General features: G+C 42.2%; 2 pseudogenes; both read right to left on the bottom strand.

The window, feature by feature from the left end:
* Positions 1 to 825: 825 nt before the first annotated feature.
* On the bottom strand, positions 826 to 1,875 carry LOC100582775 (annotated as a pseudogene).
* A 13,103-nt stretch (positions 1,876 to 14,978) lies between these two features.
* Positions 14,979 to 15,318, bottom strand: LOC100592265 (annotated as a pseudogene).
* Between the last annotated feature and the right edge of the window lie 5,390 nt (positions 15,319 to 20,708).

Here is a 20,708-nt window from a genome sequence, read left to right as displayed (position 1 = left end):
TTTAGGCTCAAGATATAAAGAGCTTAAAAGCAAAAGGATGGGAAAAGATATACCATGCAAAGAGTAACCAAAAGAGAGCTAAAATGGCTGTATTAATATCGGACAAAATGGACTTAAGACAAAAAAATTATTTCTAGAGACAGAGGCCATTTTCTAATGATCAAAGAGTCAGTCTTCAAGAAAGTGTAACAGTTATAAACATATATTAACCTAATAACAGAGCCAAAAAGTAAATGAAACAAAAACTGACAGAATTAAAGGAAAAATAGACAATTCAACAATAAGAGTTGGAGACTTCAATACCTCACATTCAGTAATGGATAAAACAACTAGACAGAAGATCAACAAGAAAATAGAATACTTGAATAATACTATAAACCAACTAGGTCTAATATACATCTATAGAACACTTCACCCAACAACAACAGAATATACATTTTTCTCTAGTATATATAGGCCACTCTCTAGGACAGAACATATGTTAGGCCATAAAATGCATATCAAAATCTATCACTATATTTTCTTTTTTTTTAATAGAAGGGACTTTTATTATTTTTTCAGAGAATTCAGACAGCCATTGATTAAACAGAGCCATTTCTCAGCGCTCTTTTCTCTCCATTTAAGAAACTGGAATATAGCATGATGAGAATGATGATGCCAAAACAAGATTGCTGGCTCACATCATCTAGGGTACAAATACGCACTTACTTAATCACTTGACACTTCATTGAATGCAAGGCAATATTTAGCGTCTTTGCCTTCGTTGTACATAGCTGAAGCGGGAGCCCAGGGAGGGGAAGACTGCATGGTTTTCCTTGGCGGGGGAGGTGTGCACCCTGCAGTCCTGTCATGTTGTGGGAAGATCAGCCCATGTTCTGTTGGTTGCCACAGCCCCTATGATGGGTGTCCTTCCAGTTATCCCACTCCCGAACTCTGCAGAGTGTTCATCATCCTCTCCCTCCTTTACTTCTTGATACTTCTGTTGCTGAGCTGCTTTTCTGAATTCCTCTGATGTTGCTGTGGCTATTCCCTGATCTGGCAATGCTCCATATTTCCGATGTTGTTCATACCAGTCACTCACCGTCATAGTTGCCAGACTTGGATAACTAGCTCCAAATAATTTGGCCTGGGCTGTGTTCCACGTGAGAATGAAGGATTTCACTGGAGGCCTCTCCTGGAGAGATGAGTTAGAAGCTGATGACTGTCTTCAAGAGTCTCTCTCAGGATCTTTATTTCCTGGTCAATGCTCTCAATCTCTTCTAAGCTGGTATCAATCCACCTCTGAAGGTGAAGAAGATAATATTCACGAACATGCTCATCATCTGCTTGACCACTTTCCACAGCAGATTTCACTGCAGACAACCTATGGTCCAACTCCTTCTTCTGCTCGTATCTCTCTATTTTAGCCTGTCTTTGAGATGCCATAGCAACGAGGCTAGGATAAGCCATGGAGGAATTAGCAGTGTGATTTTCAGCTGAGTTGTTCTTGGTTTTGGGCAGCTCAAACTCTGCAACGTGATAGTAATGGCACTGAGTTAAGTAGTTTATAACATGTTCTCGAGCCCGCTGCAAATGATCTAGACGCTTGCTGGGGTTGACTTGTTTCATGGTGAGGGCTCCTTGAAACGCTGGCACCAACAGATACTTCAGCTCGGTGAAAGCAATCTCTTCCAAATTTTCATTTCAATTGAACAAGTTGAGCTGTGATAACATTTCGGGAGCCTTCTCAAGGAGGCCGAGGCCCTTGAACACCTTCTCCTGGACTATCTGGTAACCGGTGGTTTCAGCCGCTAATTCTGCTTCCTCCAGAAGCTGTTTGCCTGTTTCGAGCAGCAGGGAGAGCCACGGCAACAGTAACTCATCTTCAGCAGCCATCTTGGGGAGGGAGGGTGTATTTTCTTTTTAAGAGAGACAGATCTCACTATTTTGCCCATGCTGGACTTAACCCCTGGGCTCAAGTGATCCTCCTTCCTCAGCCTCCCAAATATAAAAAATGTTAAAATTGTAAATGTATTGAAATCATTCAAATTATCTTCTTCAATCACAATGGAATAAAATTAAATTCAATAACAGACGGAAATCTGGAGAATTTGCAAATATGTGAAAATGAAACAATACACTCATAAATAACTAAATGGTCAAAAGAGAAATCACTGGTGAAATTAGAAAATACTTTGAGTTGAACAAAAATGAAAACACAGTATTCAAAAACTTATGGGATTCAGATAAAACAGTGCTAACAGGAAATTTATAGCTGTAAGTACTTACAATTTAAAAAAAGAAAGATGCCAAAACAATTGCCAACCTTCCTCATCATGAAACTAAAAAAAAGAAGAGCAAATTAAACCCAAAGCAAGTAGGGGGAAGGAAATAATAAAGATTCAAGCAGAAATAAACGAAATACAGAACAGAAAAGTAATGGAGAAAATAATCAAAATGAAAAGTTGGTTCTTTGAAAAGATCAACAAAATTGATAAATCTTTAGCTAGACTAGGAAAAAACGAGAGAAGATGCAGGTTTCTAAAATCAGGAATAAAAGAGGGAACATTACCACAGAGTTTACAGAAATAAAAAAGGTTATAAGGGACTACTATGAATAATCGTATGTTAACTAATTAGATAACCTAGAAATAGAAAATCTCAATCGAGTTATAACAAGTGAAGAGAATGAATTAGTAATCTGGGCATCAATATGCCAAGATAATCAGGACTCTTAATGCTAAGGAAGAGGAAGATTGCAGGAGGCTACCATCAGTCTCTGCCACGACTACTGTTGACACTTAGGTTGACACTCCTAGAGTAACATATATGTGTAATTTATCATGTAGACCATTTGGTGACCTAACCAATTTGGTTTATTGGAAATTTAAAATGTAACAACATTTCAAAGGAAGAAAGTCTGAGTTATTCACCAAGTTTACCACCTTGCCAAATTGGCAATTTGTCCATAAAGAAACAATTGGTTGTTTTTTCTTACTTCGTTTTCTAAGAGGGTAATGTGAAAGCACTCTCTGAGAGAGCTCACGTAATTCCGCACCTCCAGTTACTAGCTCTGTACTAATTTCTCTAAAACTTTTTCTCTAGCCTAATGTTTTCTCTTAAGCTCCAGAGCCTTATACCCAGGGGCTTCCTGAAAATCTCCACTTGGATGTTTTGCAGGTGCTTCCAACTAAAGATGTCTAAAACTAGACTGGGTGTGGTCTTTCTTTTACTTTTTTTTATTTCAAAAGATGAGATCTCACTATGTTGCCTAGGCTAGCTTTGAACTCCTGGGCTCATGCCATCTTCCCACCTCAGCCTTCTGAGTAGCTGGGACTAGGCATGTACCACTGTGTCCAGCTTGAGTGTGGCCTTTCTGATTAAAAGGTAGCCTTTTTGGCTGGACGCAGCGGCTCACATCTGAAATCCCAGCACCTTGGGAGGCTGATGTGGATAGATCGCTTGAGCCTAAGAGTTTGAGACTAGCCTGGGCAACATGGTGAAACCCCATCTCTACAAAAAATAAAAATAAAAAATTAGCCGGGCATGGTGGCATGCGCCTATAGTCCCAGCCACTCCGGAAGCCAAGATGGGAGGATCGCTTGAGCCTGTCTATGTGGATTTATCTATTCTGGATATTTCATATAAATGGAATTGTACAAAATGTGACATTTCGTGTTTGGTTTCTTTCACTTAGCATAATATTTTGGAGGCCATCCACATGGTAGCATACATCAGTATTTTGTTTCTTTTTATGGCTGAATAATATTCCATTGTATTTCATTCCATAATTTGTTTATTCTCCATTGATGGACAGTTAGACTTTTTCAACTTTTTGGCTATTGTGTATAGTGCTGTTATGAATGTGTACGTGTACTTGTTTGAGTGCTCATTTTCAATTCGTTTGGTATATACTTAGTAATGAAATTGTAGGGTCATATGGCTACTTTATGTTTAACTTTTCGAGGAACCACAGTTTTTTACTGTGACTGAACCATTTTGCATTCCTACCACAAATTACCTGTGTTCCAGTTTCTTTACATCCTTACCAACATTTGTCATTTTCTGTTTGTTTTTTAAATAATAGCCATCTTGATGTTTGTGAAATGGTATCTCACTGTGTTTTTGATTTGCATTTTCCTGATGATTAATGATGTTGAGCATCTTCTCATGTGCTTATTGACCATTTGTATATCTTCATTTTTGTTTTATTTTATAACTTTTTATGCTTAAAATAATTTTTAATAGAGACAGGGTCTCACTATGTTGCCCAGGCTGGTTTTTCTATTATTTATTTATTTATTTATTTATTTATTTTGAGACGGAGTATTGCTCTGTCACCAGGCTGGAGTGCAGTGGCGCGGTTTGGCTCACTGCAACCTCCCGCCTCTCATTCTCCTGCCTCAGCCTCCCGAGTAGCTGGGATTACAGGCGCCTGCCACCATGCCCAGCTAATTTTTGTATTTTTAGTAGAGATGGGGTTTTACCTTGTTGGCTGGGATGGTCTCGAACCCCTGGCCTCAGGTGATCCACCCGCCTCGGCCTCCCAAAGTGCTGGGATTACAGGCGTGAGCCACCGCGCCTGGCCATCCCCCCCAGGCTGGTCTTGAACTCCTGGCCTCAGGTGATCCACCCGCCTCAGCCTCCCAAAGTGCTGGGGTTACAGGCGTGAGCCACCACACCTGGCCATCCCCCCCAGGCTGGTCTTGAACTCCTGGCCTCAAGCAGTCCTCCTGCCTTGGCCTCCCAAAATGTGGAGATTACCAGCATGAGCCACCACACCCAGCCTGTATACCTTCTTTGGAGAAATATCTATTTAATTCCTTTGCCTTTTTAAAAATCAGATTGTTTTCCTGTTCTTGACTTGGAGTTCTTTATGCATTCTGGATATTAATCCCTTTTCAGATATATGATTTGTACATATATTCTCCCATATTATAGGTTATTTTTTCACTCTGTTGATAGTATCCTTTGATGCATGAAAGTTTTTACTTCTGATGAGTTCAGTTTATCCATTTTTTCTTTCGTTTCCTGTGCACTTGGTGTCATATCCAAGAAATCATTGCCAAATCCAGTGTCATGAAGTTTTTCCCTGTTTTTGTCTAAGATTAGTTTTATAGTGTTGCTCTTATGTTTAGAGCTTTGATCCATTTTGAGTTAATTTTTTTCTTTTCTAGACCTTTGATTATTAAGTTAATTTTTCTATATGGTATAAGAGTTCAATTTCATTCTTCTGCATGTGGAGATCCTGTTTGCCTCTTCTATTCTTTTGTTTTTAGCTTTTTATATTTAATGCATGCCCATTTGGAAACAATTTTGAAGTTACTAATCCATTTTCCCATCCTCAATTATTTATTATTTATTTTTTTGCAGCCTGAATAACAGGCTGGATAACTGTCCCCTTTTATTATTTTATAACAGCTTTATTGAGATATAATTCACATACCATACCATTCACACATTTAGAATGTACAATTCAGTGGTTCTTAGTGGCACTATCATCACAATAATTTTAGAACATTTTTATCACCGCAAAAAGAAACTCACATCCTTTATAGCAGTCACCCCTCATTTTCTCCCAGCCATTCCAGCCTTAGGCAACCACTAATCTACTTTCTGTCTCTAGAGATTTGCCTATTCTGAATATTTCATATAAGTATCATACAATACATGGTGAGCTATTTTTACTCACTAACACTTCAGACCCAAAATGTGTGGGTTTTTTTTCCCTAATACCAGCCAATTCTCCAGCTCTCCAGACACCAACTGGGTGTCCAACAACTCAATTTAAATCTGACACTATCTACACAGAATTAGTGTCACACCAAGTTAAGGACTCATTCATACAGGATCATCCCCACTTCAGTCAACAATTGCAAGTCCAAGGTTGCTACCTTTACTTCTGACCAACTGGCTATAAATTGGGTTTCTCGTGAGCCCCTACTCAGGCCTAGTAATTTACTAGAGTGTCTCACAAAACTCAGGGAAACCCTTTACTTGCTATTACCAGTTTATTATAAAGGATACAAGCTAGGAAGAGACAAATGGAAGAGAAAAATAGGACAAGGTAGACAGGGAAGGGAAACAAAGTTTCTATGTCCTCTCTGAACATACCACCCTCCCAGTACCTCAACGTGTTCACCTACTTGAAAATTCTTCAAACCCAACATTTACGGGTTTTTATGGAGATTTCATTACTTACCCATGATTGATTAAATCATTGATGATTGGTGATTAGCTCAATCTCCTGCCTCTCTCCCCTCCCAGGAGGTCAGGGGGTGGGAATGAAACATCCAACCCTCTAATCATGCCTTGTCTTCCTGAAGACCATCCCCCATCCTACAGTTTTCTAGGAGTTACCAGCCACCAGTCATTTCATCAGCATGCAAAAACACTCATTACTCCAGAAATTCCAAGAGTTTGGGGAGCTTTGTGTCAGAAACTGGAGTCAAAGACCAAATATTTATCGTTTATTATATACATGTAGTTTTTTGTAACTGGCCTCTTTCACTTAGCATAATACTTTCAAGGTTTATCCAGGCTGTGCTCAGTGGCTCACACCTGTAATCCTAGCACTTTGGGAGGCTGAGGCGGGCAGATCATCTGAGGCCAGGAGTTCAAGACCAGCCTGGCCAAATGGTGAAACCCCATCTCTACTAAAACTACAAAAATTAGCTGGGTGTGGTGGCGGGTGCCTGTAATCCCCGCTACTTGGGAGGCTGAGGCAGGAGAATCGCTTGAACCTGGGAGGTGGAGGTTGCGGTGAGCCGAGAATGGCGTGAACCCAGGAGGCAGAGCTTGCAGTGAGCCGAGATCACGCCACTGCACTCCAGCCTGGGTGACACAGCAAGAATCCGTCTCAAACAAAAAAAATTTATATATATATATATATATATATATATATATATATATATATATATATATATGTTTTGTTGTTGTTGTTGTTGTTGCTGTTGTTGTTTTGAGATGGAGTTTCATTCTTGTTGCCCAGGCTGGAGTGCAATGGTGTGATCTTGGCTCACTGCAACCTCCGCCTCCCGGGTTCAAGCCATTCTCCTGCCTCAGCCTCCCAAGTAGCTGGAATTACAGGCGCCTGCCACCACACCCGGCCATGGTTTTCTTTTGTTAATCTGCCTTTTGTTACAGGGGCCTTAGCCATGGACCTTTTGATGGGTAAGATATTATTTTTCTTTCCCACAATATACACACTAAACATCCAGCAGTGGAAATGGTGTGCATGTCATTTGTGATTTTGATGAAATATTATTGCATTAAATTTAGAAAAGCAGTTGACATACAGTAAAGAGTTAACTTGAGACAATGAATGTCATGGGATAATGCTTGATTTGGTAAAATGTTTCATCTAAATAGTTCTCCTAGTTGTCCCTTAGCATAGGGAATTACTTACTCAAGCTAGTCTTGTTTAATAAATTTCCATTTTCCAGCATTTGATTAATCTTGACAATTGGGGTGTAAGTGGTGATCCCAGCACTTTGGGAGGCCAAGGCAGGTGGACTGCTTGAGTCCAGGCGTTTGAGACCAGCCTGGGTAACATGGTGAAACCCCATCTTTATAAGAAATACAAAAAAACTGGGGCCGGATGCAGTGGCCCACGCCTGTAATCCCAGCACTTTCGGAGGCCAAGGAGAGAGGATCATCTGAGGTTGGGAGTTCAAGACCAGCCTGGCCAATACGGTGAAACCCCGTCTCTACTAAAAATACAAAAAATTAGCTGGGTGTGGGGGTGCACACCTGTAATTCCAGCTATTCAGGAGGCTGAGGCAAGAGAATCACTTAAACTCAGGAGGCAGAGGTTGCAGTGAGCCAAGATCACACCACTGCACTCCAGCCTGGGTGACAGAACAAGACTCTATCTCAAAAAAAAAAAACAAAACCCGGCCACCCACCGTCTGGGAAGTGAGGAGCGCCTCTGCCCGGCCACCCACCGTCTGGGAAGTGAGGAGCACCTCTGCCCGGCCACCCCGTCTGGGAAGTGAGGAGCGCCTCTGCCCGGCCGCCCCATCTGTGAAATGAGGAGCGCCTCTGCCCGGCCACCTATCGTCTGGGAGGTGAGGAGCGCCTCTGCCCGGCCGCCCCGTCCGGGAAGAAGTGAGGAGCGCCTCTGCCCGGCCACCCCGTCCGGGAAGAAGTGAGGAACGCCTCTGCCCGGCCACCCCGTCTGGGAAGTGAGGAGCGCCTCTGCCCGGCCGCCCCGTCTAGGAAGAAGTGAGGAGCGCCTCTGCCCGGCCGCCCCGTCCGGGAAGAAGTGAGGAGCGCCTCTGCCCGGCCACCCCGTCCGGGAAGAAGTGAGGAGCGCCTCTGCCCGGCCGCCCCGTCCGGGAAGAAGTGAGGAGCGCCTCTGCCCAGCCGCCCCGTCTGGGAAGTGAGGAGCGCCTCTGCCCGGCCGCCCCGTCCGGGAAGAAGTGAGGAGCGCCTCTGCCCGGCCGCCCCGTCTGGGAAGGGAGGAGCTCCTCGGCCCGGCCGCCCCGTCTGGGAAGTGAGGAGCGCCTCTGCCCGGCCGCCCCGTCTGGGAAGTGAGGAGCACCTCTGCCCGGCCACCCATCGTCTGGGAAGTGAGGAGTGCCTCTGCCCGGCCACCCATTGTCTGGGAAGTGAGGGGCGCCTCTGCCCGGCCACCTATCGTCTGGGAAGAAGTGAGGAGCGTCTCTGCCTGGCCACCCTGTCTGGGAAGTGAGGAGCGCCTCTGCCCGGCCGCCCCGTGTCTGGGAAGAAGTGAGGAGCGCCTCTGCCCGGCCGCTCCGTCTGGGAGGTCTACCATGGAGGCCAGAAGCAATGTGGGGGTTGGACGTGGTGGCTCACGCCTGTGGTCCCGGCACTCTGGGGGGCGAGGCGGGTTGATCACTTTGGGCTAGGAGTTCGAGACCAGTCTGGCCAACTTGGCGAAACATGAAAAATACAACAGACAAACCAACCAACCAACTCAGTGACAACAAAACAGGTCTACCCTGGAGTCATACTCTAATTTTTTCTATTTTCCTCCCTTTCTGATCCTTTATCCCACTTTCTTTTTCTTCCTCTTCCTTCTCCTTCTTCTTTGTCAAATAGAGGATTGAGTTATTATCACTGATCCACATAAAGTCCCTCTCTACCTTATTTTAACTCCCACCCCCCCCATTTCTATTCCCCGACTTCCCATGTGTAACCTTCCTAATATGTTTGATACGCATCTTTTTGTTTGTATGTATTTTTAGAAAATGTTTATTGTTTTTGTGTGCAAAAAAATTAATAAAAAAAAAAAGAAAAAAAAATAAATAAATAAAAAATAAAATAAAAAAATAAAAAAAAAAAAAAAAACCAATTAGCCGAGGCTGGTGGCATGTGCCTGTAGTAACAACTACTAGGGAGACTGAGGTAAGAGGATTGCTTGAGCCCAGGAGATCGAGGCTGTAGTGAGCCATGATTGTGCCACTGCACTCCAGTCTGGGTGACAGAGCTAGACCCTGTCTTTAAGAAAAAAACCCCAAAAACTTAACAATTGGGGTTCTCCCTGGAAACAATGCAGCAAGATGCTACACCTTCCAGAAAGCATAAAAATAATTCTCTATTTATTTGTTCCCTGGCAACAATACTCTTTATTTTTATTCACAGAGAAATTTCAGAAATATTTGCTGATCAGTGCAACTTTGGCAAGGAAGGGGAAAAGTGAAAATAGCTCTCTTAAAATTCAAAAATTGATATGGCAGTTTAACCTTTTTCATTTTTACAGCCCCAGGTGGTACTCATGACCCTAAAGAGCAAAAAGCATATCAAATATAAAGGCAGAGTGAATATGATCAGAGAGGAGCCTTCGTCACGGTTCTTTGGGATACACTACATGAAGGTGCTGCAGTTCTCAGGAGGTAAGGGTTCAGATTGCATTTATAAGGCTCAACAGTAGGTCTCAGGCTAAATTTTATTTTATTGTCCATCCTGATTAGTCCCTGTGGTAGACAGTATTTTTGTTTCACAACTCCTTCTTCCTTCCCCATGCTTGCTATGCTTTACTATAGATAAAGTATGCTTCTCTACCTAATTCACGTTGGGCATGGTCAATATGATGTGGGTGGATGTATCATATGCTGTATCTGACCAGAAACTTTATATGAGTTTGTGAAATTTGGCATGACCTCCTGCATTTCTGCCTTTTGCTTTGAGGAGAGAATGCCCTAAGTAGCCATTGCCTGCTTAGCCTGGGTCCTGGAATGAGAAAGACGTAGAAAAGACCCAAACCTAAGCCCAAGTGAGCCGAGACAACCCACATGCAGTGCAGACCAGTGAGTGAAAAATAAATATTTGTTCTTATGAATCACTGACATTTGGGAGTTATCTGTTATGCAACATTATTGCAGCAAATCCTGACTAATACAATCATTGAGAAACTAATTGTTCTCATCAGTGCCTATTGTGAACAATCAAACAGACTAGAATGTGCGCAATGGGTTTCAATCAGCTGTTCCCATTTTCCCAGGCATCAATCAGATGGAGCAAAGTCTATGTAAGAGACCAACTGGCTTGTCTTGAGGATGCTGAAGGTGTTCTTAAAAGGGAAATTTGTGGGGGTTTTTAAAAGTCTGTGTTTATATACTAGACGCAAATATTCCAGAAATATTATTGGTGAGAAAATCAAATTACAGAACATAATGAGAGTGACTTGTATGGACACTCTCATTCAGAAAAACATGCAATCGAGCAGCTTCAGAACTTCTATATAGGTGGGCTGGATGTGTACATAACAATCTCATTGAAAGGGAGTTGGGACAAACAAGGAGGCTTGACCTTGTATTTGCATAGCACCTTAATTGAAAAATATCCCAATTGGCTATATCAAATAATTGGTTGGAGAGAAGCTGATGAAGATTATGTGGGAACTCTAAAACCCCACACTCACACATAATCCCCGGCTGAGACAGTGTTAGATTAAGTGTATCTATAAATATGTCAAGAGGGGACATAGAAATGTACATATCAAAATGTTAATGGAAATTATAAGTGAAAAGTGAAATTTGGGGGAATCTTTACCCTCTTCTTTGTACTTATCTGTATTGTTGGAATCTTTTGCACTGAACATATATGATTTCCCCCAAAACAATGAAGCTATTTTCTACAGAGAAAAGGAATTCTACTGACCTCCACTTTTTCCTTCATCTCAATTTAATCACCTAAATGGTGCCTAAAAATCCCCAAATTTTAGTTTTCCCCACTATGTCTTTTTTTTTTTAGATGGAGTCTCGCTCTGTCACCCAGGCTGGAGTGCAGTGGTGTGATCTCATATCACTGCAACCTCCGCCTCCCGGGTTCAAGTGATTCTTCTGCCTCAGCCTCCCAAGTAGCTGGGACTACAGGCGCATGCCACCACACCCAGCTAATTTTTTTTTTTGTATTTTTAGCAGAGACAGAGTTTCACCATATTGGCCAGGCTGGTCTCGAACTCCTGACCTTGTGATCTGCCTGCTTTGGCCTCTCAAAGTGCTGGGATTACAGGCATGAGCCACTGCGCACGGCCCCCCGCTATGTCTTACCTTTTTTTTTTTTTTAAGCTATCATCTTTTTCGCAAAACAACCAAATATAAAAGAAACAACACAAGGCATGTAAAAGAGCCCTGGTCTGATGGCTAAGATTCCAGTTCCAGCTCTCTATTTCTCTCGGGACCTCAGCCTCCGCATCTAAAACGAGAAGGATTGAACTAATTAGAAGTTACAAACTCAGGTGCCTATAGGAACCAAGGAGGAGCCAATGAGAGAAGCAAGTGGGCTGGAAACAGTGGGGCTGTATTGCACGGGAGGACACCAGCCCAGCTAAAGGAGGAAGCCTTTATTCTGTACCACAGAAGAAGGCTGTGCTACAGGGTTTCAGGCCCAGGGTTGCAAGATCTTGCAATTTATTAAGTCTGGAAATCAAGTTTTTATATGAAATCTCCTGATTTTTAAATGTTGGCCGGTAAAATTTTAAAATGTTTTGTGAATGCCGGGCACGGTGGCTCACACCTGTAATCTTAGCATTTTGGGAGGTGGAGGCAGGTGGATCACAAGGTCAGGAGATCGAGACCATTCTGGCCAACATGGTGAAACTCCATCTCTACTAAAAATACAAAAATTAGCCAGGTGTGGTGGCGCGTTCCTGTAGTCTCAGCTACTCGGGAGGCTGAGGCAAGAGAATTGCTTGAACCCAGGAGGCGGAGGTTGTGGTGAGCCAAGATCGCGCCACTGCACTCCAGCCTGGGCGACAGAGCAAAACTTGGTCTCAAAAAAAAAAAAAAAAAGTTTTGTGAATTCCTTTCTGACCAAAAACCTCAGCTATGAATCCATCTGGCAGCCAGTGAGTGACACTGGGTCAGGTGACCTTCAGGCTCCTTGTGTCACTCTCCTGGAGCCCACCCAGGGGCAACCTAGTCACAGGAGACCTCACAGTTCCCAAGATCAAGTAAGATAATTTATTTGTTATGTCAAAAAATTTATCTAACTAATGAGCTTGCTAAATGACCTCTGTGGCTCAATTAAAATATAACTGAATATACCAAAACATGATTTCTTCATAGCCATGGGGATCAGAGGATTATGCAAAAAAAACATTCCAGGCACTGTTCTAATGTTTTAAAGTATTATTTTATTTAATCCTTACTATAATCCTGTGAGTGAAATTTATTGCCATACCCAAGTCATCTAGGTTTTCTTTTATGTTATATTCTAGGAGTTTTAGAGTTTTGAGGTTTACATTTACTTTTATGATCCATTTTAAGTTAGTTTTTGTGAAAAGTTTGAGATCTGTTATCTAGATTTGGGTTTTGTTTGTTTTATATGTGGATGTCCAGTTTTTCCAGTACCATTTGTTGAAAAGACTATTTTTGGCAAGGCATGATGGCTCATACCTGTAGTCCCAGCACTTTGGGAGGTTGAAGTGGGCAGATCACTTGAGGTCAGGATTTCGAGACCAGCCTGGCCAATATGGTGAAACCCTGTCTCTATTAAAAATACAAAAGTTCGCCAGGAGTGGCGGCACATGCCTGTAGTCCCAGCTACTCAGGAGGCTGAGGCAGGAGAATCGCTTGAACCCAGGAGGTGAAGGTTGCAGTGAGTCGAGATCACACCACTGCACTCCAGCCTGGGCAACAGAATGAGACTCTGTCTAAAAAAAAAAAAGGAAAAGACTTTTTTTTGCTTCATTATATTGCCTTTGCTCCTTTGTCAAAGATCAATTGACTATATTTATGTGGGTCTATTTCTGGGATCTCTGTTCTGTTTTATTGATTTGTTTGTTTTTCAGACGGAGTCTCACTCTGCCGCCCAGGCTGGAGTGAAGTGATGTGATCTCGGCTCTCTGCAAGCTCCCCTTCCCAGGTTCAAGCCATTCTCCCACCTCAGCCTCCCAAGTAGCTGGGACTACAGGTGCCCGCCACCACACCCGGCTAATTTTGCTTTTGTATTTTTAGTAGAGACGAGGTTTCACCATGTTAGCCAGGATAGTCTCGATCTCCTGACCTTGTGACCCGCCTGCCTTAGCCTCCCAAAGTGCTGTGGTTACAGGCGTGAGCCACCGTGCCTGGCCTTGATCTGTTTGTTCTTTCATCAATACCACATTGTCTTGATTACTACAGCTTTATATTAAGTCTTGAAGTCAGGTAGTGTCAGTTCTCCAGCTTTACTCTTCTTCAATATTGTATTGACTATTCTGGGTCTTATGCCTTTCCATGTAAACTTTAGAATCAGTTTGTTGATTCCACAAAATAACTTGCTAGACTGGGATTGGGATTGCTTTGAATCTATAGATTAAGTTGGAAAGAATGACATCTTGACTCTATTGAGCCTTTCTATCCATGAACATGGAGTATCTCTCCATTTATTTAGTTCTTCTTTGATTTTGTTCATCAGAGTTTTCCAGTTTTCCTCATATAGATCTAGTACACATTTTGTTAGATTTATACCTAAGTATTTCATTTTGGGGGGTGATAATGTAAATTATACTGTTTTTAATTTCAAATTCCACTTGTTCAGTGCTGGTGTATAGGTATACAGTTTCCTTTGTAATGTTTTTGGCTGGTTTGGTATTAGGGTTTAGTTAGGAAGTAGTATCCCCATCTGCATTTATCCTCTTAAAGAGAAAGTAGATAATTAGTAGAATTTCTTCTATAGACATTTGGTAGAATTCACCAGTGAATCCATCTGGGTCTGGTGCTTTCTGTTTTGAAAAGTTATTAATTATTCACTCAATGTCTTTAATAGACACAGGCCTATTCAGATTGTCTATTGCTTCTTGTATGTTTTGGCAGTTTGTGTCTTTCAAGGAATTGATCCATTTCATCTAGGTTATCAAATCTGTGGGCATAAAGCTATTGATAGTATTCTTTTATTATCCTTCTATTGCCCATCATATCTGTAGTGATGTCACCTTTGTAATTTCTGATATCAGTAATTTGTGTTCTCTCTTTTTTTCTTGGCCTCATTGTTTCTTAAATCTATGTTAGTCAGATTTTTGTCCATACCACTTCCCAGAAACTGCCTTTGTCAAGGTCAACAATGACCTTCAATTGTCAATTCCAAAGGTCAACTTTCAGTCTTTATCTTTCTTGACCTATTGGCAACAGCGGACCCAGCTGATCACTCCCACTTCCTGGAAACACTCGCCTCACTTGGCTTCTATGACACCACAATTCCCCGATTTTCTTTCTTCCTCCTGTGGTTCTGTTCCTGGTCCTTTGCTGTTTCTTTCTAATCCCCACAGCCTCTTAATGTTAGAGGGGTTTAGGGCTCAGACCTTGGACGACCTCTCCTCTTTTCTACCTTCATTCTCATGGCAAACTCATCCAAATCTTATAGTTTTCAATATCACTATATGATGATGACTCTCAAAAGTATCTCTAGTACAGACATCCTCTCCCCTGAATTCCAGAACTGTGAACTCAATAGTCTAATGAATATCTTTATTTAAGACAAATGGGGCATCTCAATTTTTTTTTTTTTAAACAAGCTCGGGCAAATTTTATTAAAGGAAAATTTTGCATCGTTTACTTTCCACCAGTTTGTTCTGGCATGCTTCTGATGATGTCAGAATCACCTGGATCAATGATAGCCAGTGTGCACACTCTGTAGTATTTTCTGCATGCTGTGCCCAGTTCAATATTATTGCCACTGTAGTGATGGACACCAGTTTTGGTCAACATTGCATAGTACTCTATTTCGGATTTCCTCAAAGCTGAGCAGTTGATAGCAAGAATGACCAATTTAGCTTTGCCTTGGCTTCAGAGTCTGCTTGTACCCCAGCAAGTACTTTCCACTTTTCATAACGAGTTGGAGCCTAGAGTTGATCAACTCCAGTGACTTTTCCGTCTTCTTTGCAGCCACCATCTTCCTGCCTCAGGTGCGAGACGGCCCTCAACCAAGAGCAGCCGCTAAGATGGCCAGGAAGCGAGGAAAAAAAAAAGGGCATCTCAATCTTAACAAGTTCAAACTGAGCTCCTAATATTCTACCTCAAACTTACTCAGTCTGCCCTCTTTCAAATCTTGGTTCTTGGGTTGGCATCTTCCATGACTCCTCTTTTTCTCTTACGCCTCTGGCTCACCCATCTTAGTCTGTCAGCAAATTCTCCTGGCCCTACATTCAGAATGTATCCAGGTATAACCATTTCTTATCACTTCTGCTATCATCTGGATCCAAACTCCTGTTACCTCCCACATGAATTATTTAATTAGCCTCCTTTCTTGTCTCACTACTTTTATACTTGCCTCTGAAAATCTATTCTCAACATAGCAGCCAGAAAAATTATGTTAAAATGGAAGTCAGGATGGGGTGATGGCTCACACCTGTAATCCCAACACTCTGGGAGGCTGAGACAGGAGGATCACTTGAGGCCAGAAGTTTGAGACCAGCCCGGGTAACATAACAAGACCCTGTATCTACAGAAATTTTAAAAATTAGCCTGGTATCATGGTGCATGGCTATAGTCCCAGCTACTAGGGAGGCTAAAGTAAGAGGATCGCTTGAGCCCAGGAGTTTGAGGCTGCAGTGAGCCATGATTGTGCCACTGCACTCTAGCATGGGTGACAGAATGACACCCTGTCTCAAAAAAATAAAATGGAAACCAGAGCATGTCACTCTTCTGCTCAAATCCCTGCAGTGGCTTTCCATTTCTGTCAGAGAGGAAGCTAAAGTTCTTATAGTGCCTAAGATGCTCTGTATAATCTGAATGCCCTTTACCTGTCTAATTCATTTACTACTCTCCTTCACACATATTTCTCTCCATTTATACAAATGGAATTTGTCATTGTTTTGCCTCAAACATGCCAGTATGGCTACATCTTAAGGGCCTTTGCAACATCCATCTATTTGAAGTGATTCCCCCCGCCACCAGATATTCATATGGCTCATTCCTTTTCTTCTTCAATTTTTGCTCAACTGTCACCTTCTTAAGGAGGTCTACCCTGCCCACCCCATTAAAACATAGTCCCTCCCCTCCTCCCCTGAACACTTTTTCCTTGCTTTACTCTTTTTTCCCATGGTGACTTATCCCCTCTATCATACCACAGAATTAGCATAGTTCTTATGTTTATTGTTTATTGCCTATCTCCTGCCAGCTAGAAAGGCAAGCTCTTTGAAAGCAAGGGTTTTGTCTATTCTGTTCTCTGAAGTATCCCCACCATTTAGAATAGTGCCTTCACAGTGAGAAGGACCTATATTAGGACTTTTGACATCATTGACATTGTTTGGAATTCTTTTATGTTAAAATTATTCGATTTAGTAAACGTAAAAATATAAAATACACAATATATCACATAATATTTGTCACCCTGTCTGTGCATTTCTGTGTATATACAAAACTAAGAACCTAAAAAAATTAGGTAGTCTGAACCTCTTTTGATCTCTGAGGGACTCTAAGTGAATATTTCAGAGTTGCTACATTTGAAGAAATCATATTTATTGATGTACTTCTCTTAAGGAGGCAAATTAAGAATTCTTAGCTGGGTGTAGTACTACAAGCCTGTAGTCCTAGCTACTTAGGAGGCTGAGATGGGAGGATCGCTTGAGCCCAGGAGTTCAAGGCCAGCCTGAGCAGCATAGTGAGATCCTATATCTTAACAACAAAAAAAAATTCTGTGAAAAATAATTGTTTTCTTTTTTTTTTTTTTTTTGAGACGGAGTCTCACTCTGTCACCCAGGCTGGAGTGCAGTGGCACAATCTCGGCTCACTGCAGCCTCCTCCTCCCTGGTTCAAGCGATTCTCGTGCCTCAGCCTCCAAGTAGCTGGGATTACAGGCACACAGCACCACACCCAGCTAATTTTTCTATTTTTAGTAGAGACAGGGTTTCATCATGTTGGCCAGGCTGGTCTTGAACTCCTGACCTGAAGTGATCCATCTGCCTCAGCTTCCCAAAGTGCTGGGATTACAGGTGTGAGCCACCTTGCCCTGCCAAGATTTGTTGATAATCTCACAAACCAAAAGCAGATTAACACTAAGTATCTTTGTGCACCTCGTTGGTTTCTCACCTTCTGTTTTCTCTCAAAAGAGTTAAATAGGCTGGGCGCGGTGACTCATGCCTGTAATCCCACCACTTTGGGAGGCCGAGGCAGGTGGATCATGAGGTCAGGAGATCGAGACCATCCTGGCTAACACGGTGAAACCCTGTCTCTACTAAAAAATACACAAAAAAATTAGGTCGGCACGGTGGCAGGTGCCTGTAGGCTGAGGCAGGAGAATGGTGTGCACCTGGGAGGCGGAGCTTGCAGTGAGCCGAGATTGCACCACTGCACTCCAGCCTGGGTGACAGAGCGAGACTCCGTCTCAAAAAAAAAAAAAAAGAAAAGAAAATTTTGTCATTTGTGGCAACTTGGATGAACCTGGAGGACATTATGCTAATTGCACTAAGCCAGGAACAGAAAAACAAATACCCCATGATCTCACTTGTATGTGGAGCTAATAGAAGTAGAAAGTCGAATGGTGATTACCAGGGGCTGAGGGGAGGGAGTGGAGGGGGAAAGAAGAACTGTTAATTGAAGGGCACAAAGTTTCAGTTTGGCAAGAAAAATAAGTTCTAGTGAGCTACCCCACAGCATAGTGACTATAGTTAATAATAGTGGATTGTATCTTTCAAAATTGCTCAGTGAGGAGATTTTCAGTGTTCTTATCACAAAGAAATAAGTATGTGAGGTGATGGATATGTTAATTAGCCTGATTTAATCATTCTACAATGTATTCATGTATCATAATATCACAGTTTACCCCATAAATATATACAGTTATTATCAGTCAATTAAAAATGAAATATGGCCAGGCGCAGTGGCTCATGCCTGTAATCTCAGCACTTTGGGAGGCCAAAGCAGGCAGATTGCTTGAGTCCAAGAGTTCGAGACCAGCCTGGGCAACATGGCAACATGGTGAAACCCTGTCTCTACAAAAACAAACAAACAAAAATTAGCTGGACGTGGAGGTGCACTCCTGTAATCCTATCTACTAGGGAAGCTGAAGTGGGAGGATGGCTTGAGCCTGGAAGGTTGAGGCTGTAGTGAGCTGTGAGCATGCCATTGCACTCCAGCCTGGGCAACAGAGTGAGGCCCTGTCTCAAAAAAATAATAAAATGAAATAAAATATAAGGGACATGAAATAAAGCAAATTATCATGACAGGAAGTCAAGCCTTGCCAGTCTACAAGTGCTTTGGGACAAGATGTAGGGACAGCTGAGTGGGATTTCCCAGCATTTCCTGCAATTGAGTAAGGTCCAACTGCTTGCAAGGTTAATGAAATATGGCTAGTCACCAAAGGAAGTTAAACAGTAGCAAAGATCCAAAACAAAGTTACCTGCAGGACAAGATACCTAGGTTTATTTCCATTTGCATTATTTGCTATAAATAGTGAGGCCTTGGCCTCCTTGTGCCACCCTAAGGAAAAGGACTATTGTTCTTTCTTTGGTTTTATTGATAAATGAAAGGGCAAAGGTGGAAGGCGTACCCACAGTCAGTAAAGTTCTCAGACTAAACCAGCTGGACTGAGGAGGAGAAACAAGACATGGTATGCATAGGGATATCTGGCAGTCCAGACAGAAGTAAGTCAGAGAAGAGATATTTCTTCTCTGAGATATATCAGAAAGATAGTGGCTAATCCATCACAGACACAACAAATACAGATTGAGTGGAGGAACACAGACCCCAGTCAGTCTCACTATGTGGTTAACTTATGTATGTATTTCAGCTAAGTTATTTACATTCATATTGGAACTGGACCCACAAGGTTTAAACCTGACAGTTTTGAGAGAGACATTATCAGACACTCTCAAAAAAAGAAACCTGTTTAAAAAATGCCTACCTGGCTGTAGAATAATTTATGATATGGTACCACCTAGTGGTCAATGGTAAATGTATGTTTTCAAGTTAAGTATGTACAAGCAAAGGCACAAAGATATTCAATACATATGTAAAATGCATGTCCACAAGGATCACTGTCCTTTATAACCTGACAGTCGATGTTTTGAAAACCATTGCTTTTCATATATATTTTCCCCTTTTAAACTGTTTTCTCTACCTTTTCCTTAATGGTAGTTAGTATTCCATGGTATGGAGTTGTCTTCATTTATTTAGCCAATCTTCCACAATGATCATGTGAGATATTTTCCGATTTTTTGCTATTTCAAAGAATATTACAACCACCATTTTTTTACATGTAACTTGTCTTCCTTTGCATGATAACTGTGCAGACACATGTCAATAGAGGGTTCTGGCCAGACCCGGTAGCTCACGCCTGTAATCCCACCATTTTGGGAGGCCAAGGCAGGCGGATCATCTGAGGCCAGGAGTTCGAGACCAGCCTGGCCAACATGGTGAAACCCTGTCACTGCTAATAAAACAAAAATTAGCCAGGAGTGGTGATGCACGCCTGTAATCCCAGCTACTTTGGAGGCTGAGGCAGGAGAATTGTTTGAACCCAGGAGGCAGAGGTTGCAGTAAGCCAAGTTCGTGCCATTGCACTCCAGCTTGGGTGACAAGAGCAAAACTCCATCTCCAAAAGAAAAAAAAAAGTTCATTTCTTGTGCAGAAATAAAGTATAACACATACAATTATCTACGGCACATAATACTTGGTAATGATATTTAAAAATTATGTTACTAGTTTATGTATTTACTATGCTGTACTTTTATCATTAGAGTGTACTCCTTTCTACTTATTATAAAAAAAGTTAACTGTAAAACAGCCTGAGGAAGGTTCCTCAGCAGGTATTCCAGAGGAAGGCATTGTTTTTGTTTGTTTGTTTGTTTTGAGACAGTCTTGCTCTTTTTCCCAGGGGGTGAAGTGGCACGATCTCAGCTCACTGCAACCTCCACCCCCCAGGTTCAAGCAGCTGTCCTGCCTCAGCCTCCCAAGTAGCTGGGACTACAGGCATCGCCACCATGCCTAGCTAATTTTTGTATTTTTAGTAGAGACAAGGTTTCACCATGTTGGCCAGGCTGGTCTCCAACTCCTGACCTCAGGTGATCCACCTGCCTTGGCCTTCCAAAGTGCTAGGATTACAGGCGTGAGCCACTGCACCCAGCCAGGCATTGTTATTATAGGGTTAACTAAGGTTAATTTATCATTGAAGATAAATGGTTTTCTGGCCAGGTGCAGTGGCTCACACCTGTAATCCCAGCACTTTGGGAGGCCAAGGTGGGAAGATCGCTTGAGCCCAGGAGTTCAAGACTAGCTTGGGCAACATAGTGAGACCCTGTCTCTTTTTTTTAATTAAAAAATTAATAAATAATGCCGGGTGTG

This window comes from Nomascus leucogenys, chromosome 4 (genome assembly GCF_006542625.1).
Source record: "Nomascus leucogenys isolate Asia chromosome 4, Asia_NLE_v1, whole genome shotgun sequence".
NCBI lineage: Eukaryota > Metazoa > Chordata > Mammalia > Primates > Hylobatidae > Nomascus > Nomascus leucogenys.
Note: the sequence above shows the minus strand (reverse complement) of the source record. Positions and strands in the feature narration are given on the sequence as shown.